The 11,839-nt window shown below is 46.7% G+C and overlaps 1 pseudogene; it reads left to right on the top strand.

The window, feature by feature from the left end:
- The window catches only part of LOC119283902, a 126,420-nt pseudogene that overhangs the window by 6,865 nt on the left and 107,716 nt on the right, over positions 1-11,839 (top strand).

Genomic DNA, 11,839 nt, shown 5'->3' with positions numbered 1-11,839 from the left:
AGGGGCTTGGGATTGATGTGAGGCAAGGGGGGGTTTGGGGTGTATTTATATAGGTGGGGGATTACTTGGGGTAGGGGGCAAGCAAAAGAGGGAAAACAAAATAAGGAAAGGGGGGGCTAACCGGCCTAGAGTCCCTCTGGGACTCGGCCTAGGGTGAGGGAGGCGGTGGCCTGGCGCTGCGCCTGGCGCGCGCGCTGGCTGGGGAGGCGGCCGGCTGGCTGGGCCTTTGGCCCGGCTGGCCTTGGTCCCTTTTTTTTAACTGGATTCGCGTGCAGAAAAACAAAAGAAAACTAAACTAAACAAACTCCAAAATTACTAAAGTAAATTTTCCCCGACTCCTAAAAATGAGTCGAACAAAATGAACTTTACTCCGGACCTAGAATGCAATTTTTTGAAAACGCGCATTTTTCCCTATCCAAATAAAAAGCAAACAAACACCGAAAACCAAAATTTGATTTATTCATTAGATCTTCATTTTTCCTAAATTTTGGGAAAAGTCATATTATTTCCCTCTCTCATATTTGATATTGGGAAAATAATTGAAGATGAAATAAATAAATCAAATGATCCTCTTTTTTCCAAAATTTGAGAGAACTCAAATATGAAAATAACGAAATCTCCAACTCTCTCCGAAGGTCCTTGGGTTGGGTGAAATTTCTAGGATCAACCAAAATGCATGAAAATATGATATGCATGATGATCTAGTGTATAACATTCCAAATTGTAAATTTGGGATGTTACAAAAGAAAAAGGTTGAAACTCTCTTACCTACTTTACTTGGGGTTGTTTGGCGAAAGTCAATATACCAATTCCCAAGAAGCGCAAGCTTGGACCAAAAACCGTGGATTGTGTTCTTCTGGGCTATGCTTTTCATAGCATCGGCTATACATTTTTGATAATAAAATCTGAGGTATCCGACATGCATGTTGGTATGATTATGGAATCAAATGATGCAACTTTCTTTGAGGACATATTTCCTATGAAGGATATGTCGAGTTCATCAAATCAGGAGATACCTACTCAATCTAGTGAGGAATTCACTGTAATTCCTGAACCCACCATTGCGATGGAACACGTTGAGAATCCTGTTGAGGGTAACAATGGAACTCCTGTGAGGAGTAAGAGACAAAGGACTGCAAAGTCTTTTGGTGATGATTTCATTGTGTACCTCGTGGATGACACACCCAGGACTATTTCAGAAGCCTATGCATCTCCTGATGCTGACTACTGGAAGGAAGCTGTACGTAGCGAGATGGATTCCATCTTAGCTAACGGTACCTGGAAGATCACTGACCATCCATATGGGTGCAAACCTGTAGGATATAAGTGGGTGTTCAAGAAGAAGCTTAGACCTGATGGTACGATTGAAAAGTACAAGGCACGGCTTGTGGCCAAGGGTTATACCCAGAAAGAAGGTGAAGACTTCTTTGATACTTACTCACCGGTGGCTAGACTGACCACAATTCGGGTGCTACTATCACCGGCCGCCTCACATGGTCTTCTCGTTCATCAAATGGACGTTAAGACGGCTTTCCTTAATGGAGAGTTGAAGGAGGAAATTTACATGGATCAGCCAGATGGTTTTGTAGTACCTGGTCAGGAAGGAAAGGTGTGCAAGTTATTAAAGTCTTTATATGGCCTTAAACAAGCTCCTAAGGAGTGGCATGAGAAGTTCGAAAGAACATTAACTGCTGCCGGCTTTGTAGTAAACGATGGTGACAAGTGCGTGTACTATCGCTATGGTGGGGGCGAAGGAGTTATTCTTTGTCTGTATGTCGATGACATATTGATCTTTGGAACCAAACTTGATTTAATCAAGGAGGTTAAGGATTTCTTATCTCGCTGTTTTGAGATGAAGGATCTAGGAGTAGCTGATGTTATCTTAAACATCAAGCTGTTGAGAGATGAGAATGGTGGGATCACACTGCTTCAGTCTCATTATGTGGAAAAGGTCTTGAGTCGTTTTGGGTATAGCGACTGCACGCCTTCTCCAACTCCATATGATGCTAGTGTGTTGCTTCGAAAGAATCGACGAATTGCTAGAGATCAACTGAGGTATTCTCAGATTATTGGCTCGCTTATGTATTTGGTGAGTGCCACGAGGCCTGACATCTCTTTTGCTGTGAGCAAGCTGAGTCGGTTTGTGTCAAAACCGGGAGATGATCATTGGCATGCGCTTGAGAGAGTTATGCGCTATTTGGAAGGCACCGCGGGCTATGGGATTCACTACACCGGGTATCCAAGGGTACTGGAGGGTTATAGTGACTCAAACTGGATATCTGATGCTGATGAGTTTAAGGCCACAAGTGGTTATGTTTTTACACTTGGTGGTGGCGCTGTTTCCTGGAATTCTTGCAAGCAGACCATCTTAACGAGGTCAACTATGGAAGCAGAACTCACAGCATTAGACACTGCCACTGTTGAAGTAGAGTGGCTTCATGAACTCTTGATGGACTTACCTATGGTTGAAAAACCAATACCCCCTATCCTGATGAACTGTGATAATCAAACTGTGATCGTCAAGATAAACAGTTCTAAGGACAATATGAAGTCCTCAAGGCATGTGAAGAGGAGGCTAAAATCTGTCAGAAAATTGAGGAACTCCAGAGTTATTACGTTGGATTATATCCCAACGTCGAAAAACTTGGCAGATCCCTTCACAAAGGGTCTATCACGTAATGTGATAGATAATGCATCGATGGAGATGGGTTTGAGACCCACCGCATGAGTTGTCCATAGTGGTAACCCACTCTATGTGATCGGAGATCCCGTGAAGTAGAAGTGGGAGACAAGTTGTTGGTCAGTTGGGAGAGTATCCCTATATTAATTATCCCACTCCGTAAAGATGTAATACTCTCCTGATCTGCATGGCAGGTTGATAATTATCTTAATGTGTTCCAAGTGGCTTATTCGGGTAAGCAGAGATGTTGTCCTGCAGAACATCTTCTGAGGAACACACCTATATGAATTTGACTTTCAACGTCGCAGTCTGTGAGAATTGGGTGTTCTCTAATAAATTCATGAAAGGCCCTGGAGTATGACGTATACGCTCCACTCGTGGGGAAGCCTTGCGGCAGCCTAGTATCGGTCAAGAATTTGTGTGAAACTAGTTTCACAGAAAACTTGTAGTTCAAGGCATAGTCCACTATTCAAGTTGTGATCTAGTGTAGCATAAATTTCTAAGTGAAAGTTCAACTTCACAGTCTCCACTAAGCACCGATATATAAAACATTGGTTTGGAACTAAATGATGAGATGTGCCAATGAGACTTTGTGGGGGATTGTTGGAATTTTGCTAGTAGGCCTTTGGCCCAAAGCCCAACTAAAATTCTGAAATTCTCTTGGCCCATTCGTGCACACATGTGAGTGGAGTGAGTGAGGCTAAAGTTTAGTCCCACATTGGAAGTTGAGAGAGAGTTGCACCTCTTTATAAGGTGAGCTCTTCTACCACTTGTATGAGCATGAGAAGAGGAGACCTACACGCGCGCTCCTCCTCCTCGCTCGCCTCGCCACGCCACGCCACGCGTCGTCACGATGCGCCGCGGTTGTGGGATTGAGCCGAGCCGAGGACAGAGCTATGCACGTTGTCTATATTTTTGATGCATGGGAAAATCAATGAGTCATTAATTAATAATTAATGGACGCGTTAATTACTGAACCGTTTCCGATTCTTTTGGATTGTGACGACTCGGACGTGGGGTTTACTCCCACGACCTACCCGACCCGCAATATATAGTCAGGGCAGACGTCTACCCTAGCCGCCGCTTCATATGGTTTCTCATCACCGTTCCAGATCATTGCGCCGCCAAGCTAGTCTTCTCCATCCCTCCTTCCTGCGTGCACCGCGAGAAGGGACAGCAGGCCTCCGGAACCCCGCCTCTCGTGATCCTATACGGGAGAGGGGCGATTAGGTTTTTGGGGAGTGCACTCGCACGACTGCTGGCAGCAACGACTTCTTCCCCGACCTCGGCAACCTCATCCTCGACGACATGGGCGACAACATCAACGCTGGCGGTGCTGCACCCGCTGCATCGTATGTGATTCTATCCTTCCTGTTGGAGATCGTGGTAGAATTCATGTTTCTAGTATGTGCCCTAGATGTGATATATTCATTTGCTATGCTAGTTCGCATGATTAGTTTAATCTCTACTGCTGTGGTCATGATTTATATTCTGTTTATTCGGATTAAATCTCGTAGTAATTTGCTCATATTTCCTTCAATCCAAAAACCTGAATATAGGCAATTTCCTCCGAGTGGTTTTGCTGCGCATCTGAAACCGCCTGCCTTTAAGGGGGCGCAATATAAGAGGTGGCGCACGAGAGCAGTCTACTGGTTTCAGACCATGGGCTGCTATGATGCCACCAAGGGCAAGCCTGAGGGCGATCTAAATCCAGCACAGCTGGAAGCTTTTGAGAAGATCGATACCCTCTTTAAAGGCGCTCTTCTGAGTGTTCTTGATGACTCCATTGTGGATTTGTATATGTCGTTTGACAACTGCAAGGACATGTGGGCTGCGCTCGAGGCCAAGTTTGGTGCCTCGGACGCCGTCAGCGAGTTGTACGTCATGGAGCAATTCTATGACTACAAGATGACTGATGAGCGCCCTGTTGTACAGCAGGCTCATGAGATACAGTCGCTCGCAAAAGAACTTGAGTACTTCAAGTGTGTGTTACCGGACAAATTTGTTGCCGGAGGCATGATTGCCAAGCTTCCACCTTCGTGGAACAATTTTGCTACTTCCCTGAAACACAAGAGACAGGAGTTTTCCGTTGCGGATCTCATTGGTACTCTTGATGTTGAAGAGAAGGCGAGAGCAAAGGACACACGTGCTCGAGTTGCTGAGGGAGGTTCTAGTGCCCACATGGTACAGAAGAAGAACTCCCATCCCAACAAGTACAAAAACAATAAGAACAAAACTCAGGGCAAAGGCAAGTTTGATACAAAGAACAAGCCATCACATTCTACCAACTTCAAGAAGAATTCTCATAGGAAGGGGAAGGGACTTTGCCATGTCTGCGGTGATCCTAATCACTGGGCTCCAAAGTGTCCTAACCACTTTGAGGAGCGCGAACATGAGAAGAGTGGCAAGTCCTCTAATGTTGTCATCGGTGATACTGATATGAAGGAATCAGGGTACGGTATTTTTCCTACCATCCTTTCAGTATTTCAATCCCCTGATTGGTTAATTGACACCGGTGCCAATGTACATGTTTGTGCTGACGCCTCCATGTTTTCTTCTTACCAGTCAACAGGGACTTCACCCGTGCTGATGGGGAACGGGTCACATGCCATCGTTCGAGGTGTTGGTATGGTCGATCTAAAGTTTACTTCGGGGAAGACTGTGCGTCTGAAGAACGTTCATCATGTGCCGTCCATTAATAAAAATCTCGTTAGCGGTTCCCGTTTATGTCGAGATGGTTTTAAGTTGGTTTTCGAATCCAATAAAGTTGTAATTTCTAAGTGTGGACAATTTGTTGGAAAAGGCTATGAGTGCGGAGGCTTGTTCCGCCTATCTTTGTCAGATATTTGCACTAAAGTTATTAATAATGTTTGCCACAATAATGAGTCTAATATTTGGCATTCACGACTCTGTCATATTAACTTTGGTTGCATGACATGGTTAGCCAATATAAATTTAATTCCGAAAATCTCTACTGTCAAAGGCTCCAAGTGCCAAGTATGTGTGCAAGCTAAGCAACCTCGCAAGTCCCATAAGACTGCAGAGGCAAGAGACTTGGCGCCACTAGAGCTTATACATTCTGATCTTTGTGAGATGAATGGCGTGATGACAAAAGGTGGAAAGAGATACTTCATGACGTTGATTGATGAATCCACTAGATATTGTTATGTGTATCTTCTGAAATCAAAAGATGAGGCTTTGACTTTCTTTAAAAACTATAAAGCTGAGGCAGAGAACCAACTTGATCAGAAAATTAAACGGCTTAGGTCCGATCGTGGTGGAGAGTATTTTTCCAATGAATTTGATCTGTTTTGTGCGGAACATGGTATAATCCATGAGAGGACGCCTCCCTACTCACCCCAGTCAAATGGGGTAGCCGAAAGAAAGAACCGAACTCTAACTGATATGGTTAACACCATGTTAGACACTTCGGATCTATCCAAGGAATGGTGGGGGGAGGCGCTAATGACTGCGTGTCATGTCCTAAACCGAGTTCCCACAAAGCATAAGACCATGACTCCATTTGAGCAATGGGAAAGGAAAAGGTTGAAACTCTCTTACCTACGTACTTGGGGTTGTTTGGCGGAAGTCAATATACCAATTCCCAAGAAGCGCAAGCTTGGACCAAAAACCGTGGATTGTGTCCTTCTGGGCTATGCTTTTCATAGCATCGGCTATAGATTTTTGATAATAAAATCTGAGGTATACGACATGCATGTTGGTACGATTATGGAATCAAATGATGCAACTTTCTTTGAGGACATATTTCCTATGAAGGATATGTCGAGTTCATCAAATCAGGAGATACCTACTCCATCTAGTGAGGAATTCACTGTAATTCCTGAACCCACCATTGCGATGGAACACATTGAGAATCCTGTTGAGGGTAACAATGGAACTCCTGTGAGGAGTAAGTGACAGAGGACTGCAAAGTCTTTTGGTGATGATTTCATTGTGTACCTCGTGGATGACACACCCAGGACTATTTCAGAAGCCTATGCATCTCCTGATGCTGACTACTGGAAGAAAGTTGTACGTAGCGAGATGGATTCCATCTTAGCTAATGGTACCTGGGAGATCACTGACCGTCCATATGGGTGCAAACCTGTAGGATGTAAGTGGGTGTTCAAGAAGAAGCTTAGACCTGACGGTATGATTGAAAAGTACAAGGCACGGCTTATGGCCAAGGGTTATACCCAGAAAGAAGGTGAAGACTTCTTTGATACTTACTCACCCGTGGCTAGACTGTGCTACTATCACTGGCTGCCTCACATGGTCTTCTCGTTCATCAAATGGACGTTAAGACGGCTTTCCTTAATGGAGAGTTGAAGGAGGAAATTTACATGGATCAGCCAGATGGTTTTGTAGTACCTGGTCAGGAAGGAAAGGTGTGCAAGTTATTAAAGTCTTTATATGGCCTTAAACAAGCTCCTAAGGAGTGGCATGAGAAGTTTGAAAGAACATTAACTGTTGCCGGCTTTGTAGTAAACGATGGTGACAAGTGCGTGTACTATCGCTATGGTGGGGGCGAAGGAGTTATTCTTTGTCTGTATGTCGATGACATATTGATCTTTGGAACCAAACTTGATTTAATCAAGGAGGTTAAGGATTTCTTATCTCGCTGTTTTGAGATGAAGGATCTAGGAGTAGCTGATGTTATCTTAAACATCAAGCTGTTGAGAGATGAGAATGGTGGGATCACACTGCTTCAGTCTCATTATGTGGAAAAGGTCTTGAGACATTTTGGGTATAGCGACTGCACGCCTTCTCCAACTCCATATGATGCTAGTGTGTTGCTTCGAAAGAATCGACGGATTGCTAGAGATCAACTGAGGTATTCTCAGATTATTGGCTCGCTTATGTATTTGGCGAGTGCCACGAGGCCTGACATCTCTTTTGCTGTGAGCAAGCTGAGTCGGTTTGTGTCAAAACCGGGAGATGATCATTGGCATGCGCTTGAGAGAGTTATGCGCTATTTGAAAGGCACCGCGAGCTATGGGATTCACTACACCGGGTATCCAAGGGTACTGGAGGGTTATAGTGACTCAAACTGGATATCTGATGCTGATGAGATTAAGGCCACAAGTGGTTATGTTTTTACACTTGGTGGTGGCGCTGTTTCCTGGAAGTCTTGCAAGCAGACCATCTTAACGAGGTCAACTATGGAAGCAGAACTCACAGCATTAGACACGGCCACTGTTGAAGCAGAGTGGCTTCGTGAACTCTTGATGGACTTACCTATGGTTGAAAAACCAATACCCCCTATCCTGATGAACTGTGTGTGATCGTCAAGATAAACAGTTCTAAGGACAATATGAAGTCCTCAAGGCATGTGAAGAGGAGACTAAAATCTGTCAGAAAATTGAGGAACTCCGGAGTTATTACGTTGGATTATATCCAAACGTCGAAAAACTTGGCAGATCCCTTCACAAAGGGTCTATCACGTAATGTGATAGATAATGCATCGATGGAGATGGGTTTGAGACCCACCGCACGAGTTGTCCATAGTGGCAACCCACTCTATGTGATCGGAGATCCCGTGAAGTAGAAGTGGGAGTCGAGCTGTTGGTCAGCTGGGAGGAGAGTATCCCTATATTAATTATCCCACTCCGTAAAGATGTAATACTCTCCTGATCTGCATGGCAGGTTGATAATTATCTTAATGTGTTCCAAGTGGCTTATTCGGGTAAGCAGAGATGTTGTCCTGCAGAACATCTTCTGAGGAACACACCTATATGAATTTGACTGTCAACATCGCAATCTGTGAGAATTGGGTGTTCTCTAATAAATTCATGAAAGGCCCTGGAGTATGACGTATACGCTCCACCCGCGGGGAAGCCTTGCGGCAGCCCAGTATCGGTCAAGAATTTGTGTGAAACAAGTTTCACAGAAAACTTGTAGTTCAAGGCATAGTCCACTATTCAAGTTGTGATCTAGTGTAGCATAAATTTCTAAGTGTAAGTTCAACTTCACAGTCTCCACTAAGCACCGATATATAAAACAATGGTTTGGAACTAAATGATGAGATGTGCCAATGAGACTTTGTGGGGGATTGTTGGAATTTTGCTAGTAGGCCTTTGGCCCAAAGCCCAACTAAAATTCTGAAATTCTCTTGGCCCATTCGTGCACACATGTGAGTGGAGTGAGTGAGGCTAAAGTTTAGTCCCACATTGGAAGTTGAGAGAGAGTTGCACCTCTTTATAAGGTGAGCTCTTCTACCACTTGTATGAGCATGAGAAGAGGAGACCTACACGCGCGCTCCTCCTCCTCGCTCGCCTCGCCACGCCACGCCACGCCTCGTCATGACGCGCCGCGGGTTGCGGGTTGCGGGTTGTGGGATTGAGCCGAGCCGAGGACAGAGCTATGCACGTTGTCTATACTTTTGCTGCATGGGAAAATCAATGAGTCATTAATTAATAATTAACGGACGCGTTAATTACTGAACCGTTTCTGATTCTTTTGGATCGTGATGACTCGGACGTGGGGTTTACTCCCACGACCTACCCGACCCGCAATATATAGTCAGGGCAGACGTCTACCCTAGCCGCCGCTTCGTATGGTTTCTCATCACCGTTCCAGATCATTGCGCCGCCAAGCTAGTCTTCTCCATCCCTCCTTTCGGCATGCACCGCGAGAAGGGATAGCAGGCCTCCAGAACCCCGCCTCTCGTGATCCTTTACGGGAGAGGGGCGATCAGCTTTTTGGGGAGCGCACTCACGCGACTGCTGACAGCGACGACTTCACGAACGACGACTTCTTGCCCGACCTCGGCAACCTCATCCTCGATGACATGGGCGACAACATCAACGTTGGCGGTGCTACACCCGCTGCACCGTATGTGATTCTATCCTTCCTGTTCGAGATCGTGGTAGAATTCATGTTTCTAGTATGTGCCCTAGATGTGATATGTTCATCTGCTATGCTAGTTTGCATGATTAGTTTAATCTCTACTGTTGTGGTCATGATTTATATTCTGTTTATTCGAATTAAATCTCGTAGTAATTTGCTCATATTTCCTTCAATCCAAAAACCTGAATATAGGCAATTTACTCTGAGTGGTTTTGCTACGCATCTGAAACCGCCTGCCTTTAAGGGGGCGCAATATAAGAGGTGGCGCACGAGAGCAGTCTACTGGTTTCAGACCATGGGCTGCTATGATGCCACCAAGGGCAAGCCTGAGGGCGATCTTAATCCAGCACAGCTGGAAGCTTTTGAGAAGATCGATACCGTCTTTAAAGGTGCTCTTCTGAGTGTTCTTGATGACTCCATTGTGGATTCGTATATGTCGTTTGACAACGGCAAGGACATGTGGGTTGCACTCGAGGCCAAGTTTGGTGCCTCGGACGCCGGCAGCGAGTTGTACGTCATGGAGCAATTCTATGACTACAAGGTGATTGATGAGCGCCCTGTTGTACTCATGAGATACAGTCACTCGCAAAAGAACTTGAGTACTTCAAGTGTGTGTTACCGGACAAATTTGTTGCCGGAGGCATCATTGCCAAGCTTCCACCTTCGTGGAACAATTTTGCTACTTCCCTGAAACACAAGAGACAGGAGTTTTCCGTTGCGGATATCATTGGTACTCTTGATGTTGAAGAGAAGGCGAGAGCAAAGGACACACGTGCTCGAGTTGCTGAGGGAGGTTCTAGTGCCCACATGGTACAGAAGAAGAACTCCCAGCCCAACAAGTACAAAAACAATAAGAACAAAACTCAGGGCAAAGGCAAGTTTGATACAAAGAACAAGCCATCACATTCTACCAACTTCAAGAAGAATTCTCATAAGAAGGGGAAGGGACTTTGCCATGTCTGCGGTGATCCTAATCACTGGGCTCCAAAGTGTCTTAACCACTTTGAGGAGCGCGAACATGAGAAGAGCGTGTCGGGGGGAAACTGACCCACGAACACCTATGGGGTCGGCGGACCGGGCCCCTTTCGGTTCGGCGGGGGGCGGAGGTCGCACGAAGAGCAGATCGAGGCGAAGCACATGAGCGGTTTACCCAGCTTCGCAGCTCTCAGGAGAGATAATATTCCTACTGCTGCTTGTCTGGCTATATTATCTTGTGTTCTTGCTCCCGAGAGAGCGTGGTGTCTTTCTGGTTTACAAATGAGTCGAAGTGACCGAACCTCCGAACCCCCTCTACGTTGCGCATGGGCCTCCTTTTATACGCTAAAGGGGTCACCGACAGGTGGCAACGTAGAGAAGGGCACAAATGTAAAAAGCGAGGTGGTTGGTACAGTTATTTGTACAGTGCACCCTACCTAACTCTGACGGCAGGGGACAAGGGCATTAAATGCCCGTCTGAGTCGCCCAAACAGTGCAGAAAGGGACCGTTAGGGGCGCCACCGTTCGCCACGATGGTGATCTTGTCAGCTTCGCATGCCACAGTGTACCGCTGGCTGCCCAGCCTCCCGCCACGCGCGTCTGGAGAGGCCCCCAGAACGACACGTTGGCGGATGAGCTGGAGCGTGGGCACAAAGTGGCCGCCTGCCGCGGCAAGCGCATTACCATTGCTGCTATCTTGTCGGGCCCGGAGGCTTGTCGCTCACCGGGCTTCGAGGTAACTTGGTTAGTCTTCCCGGCAAGCTCCTCTTGCCGGGGCCTTGTTGCCTTGCCGGAGCGCGTGGCGCGTCGCGACAAGTTCCTTGGAGTGCCTCGGTTGGCCTTCCCGGCAAGCTCCTCTTGCCGGGGCCCTGTATCCTAAGCTTAAAATATTTTGTTCTTGAATGGCTCCAAGGGAACCTTGGAGGGTCTTGGCGTTCGCCCGGCAAGCCTTGCCACGGGGCGCTGCAACTGCCCGTGCACAAGTTCGGGGTACTAGGGTACCCCTATTCTAGTACACTGACAGGAGCCCCGGGGCCTGGGCCAGACACGGTGCCGAGCGCTGTTGGGCCAGGCCCAAGACAGGGCACGGGCACACGCGAACTGGGCCACACCAAATCCCGCTCCGTATCCACCGCGCTCTCCCATAACGGCACGCGTTGAATGCGGCATCGTGGGGGAGATCGTGGGTGGTTGTTTATTAGGAAGGGCGAAACGTCCGCCCCGTCCCTCTTTATAAGCAGAGGAAACAGGGGCAGTTCGTCCCCCCTCGTTGGTTGCTACTACTCCATCTTCAAGAAACTCCGCCGCTCCCCCCTTCTTCTCGAAGCCGAGAGA

The sequence above is a fragment of the Triticum dicoccoides genome, chromosome 4A, assembly GCF_002162155.2.
Source record: "Triticum dicoccoides isolate Atlit2015 ecotype Zavitan chromosome 4A, WEW_v2.0, whole genome shotgun sequence".
NCBI lineage: Eukaryota > Viridiplantae > Streptophyta > Magnoliopsida > Poales > Poaceae > Triticum > Triticum dicoccoides.
This window is presented reverse-complemented; position numbering and strand designations above follow the sequence as displayed.